Source organism: Ovis canadensis, chromosome 23 (genome assembly GCF_042477335.2).
Source record: "Ovis canadensis isolate MfBH-ARS-UI-01 breed Bighorn chromosome 23, ARS-UI_OviCan_v2, whole genome shotgun sequence".
Classification (NCBI taxonomy): domain Eukaryota; kingdom Metazoa; phylum Chordata; class Mammalia; order Artiodactyla; family Bovidae; genus Ovis; species Ovis canadensis.
In genome coordinates, this window is record NC_091267.1 from 73,163,353 (window position 1) to 73,164,333 (window position 981).

The window sequence follows — 981 nt, forward strand, 5'->3', positions numbered from 1 at the left end:
TTTTTTGTACAGTTCTTCCGTGTATTCTTGCCACCTCTTCTTAATATCTTCTGCTTCTGTTAGGTCCATACCATTTCTGTCCTTTATTGAGCCCATCTTTGCATGAAATGTTCCCTTGGTATCTCTAATTTTCTTGAAGAGATCTCTAGTCTTTCCCATTCTGTTCTTTTCCTCTATTTCTTTGTACAGGAATGGCCAAGAGGAGCTACCCTGCATCCGAGGTCAGGGGTGGCGGCCAGGAGGAGCAACCCCATGTTGAAGGGTTGGTGGCTGCAAGGGTGCAGGAGGGCCTAGAGGAGCTATTCCATGTTCAAGGTCAGGAGGGGTGGCAGTAAGGAGATACCCCTTGTCCAAGGTAAGGAGCAGCGCCGGTGCTTTGCTGGAGCAGCTGTGAAGAGATACCCCACGCCCAAGGTATGAGAAACCCAAGTAAGACGGTAGGTGTTGCAAGAGGGCATCAGAGGGCAGACACACTGAAACCATACTCACAGAAATCTAGTCAATCTTATCACACTAGGACCACAGCCTTGTCTAACTCAGTGAAACGAAGCCATGCCCTGTGGGGCCACCCAAGATGGGGGGGGGGCATGGTGGAGAGGTCTGACAGAATGTGGTCCACTGGAGAAGGGAATGGCAAACCACTTCAGTATTCTTGCCTTGAGAACCCCATAAACAGTATGAAAAGGCAAAATGATAGGATACTGAAAGAGGAACTCCCCAGGTCGGTAGGTGCCCAATATGCTCCTGGAGATCAGTGGAGAAATAACTCCAGAAAGAATGAAGGGATGGAGCCAAAGCAAAAACAATACCCAGCTGTGGATGTGACTGGTGATAGAAGCAAGATCCGATGCTGTAAAGAGCAATATTGCATAGGAACCTGGAATGTCAGGGCCATGAATCAAGGCAAATTGGAAGTGGTCAACAAGAGATGGCAAGAGTGAATGTCGACATTCTAGGAATCAGCGAACTAAAATGGACTGA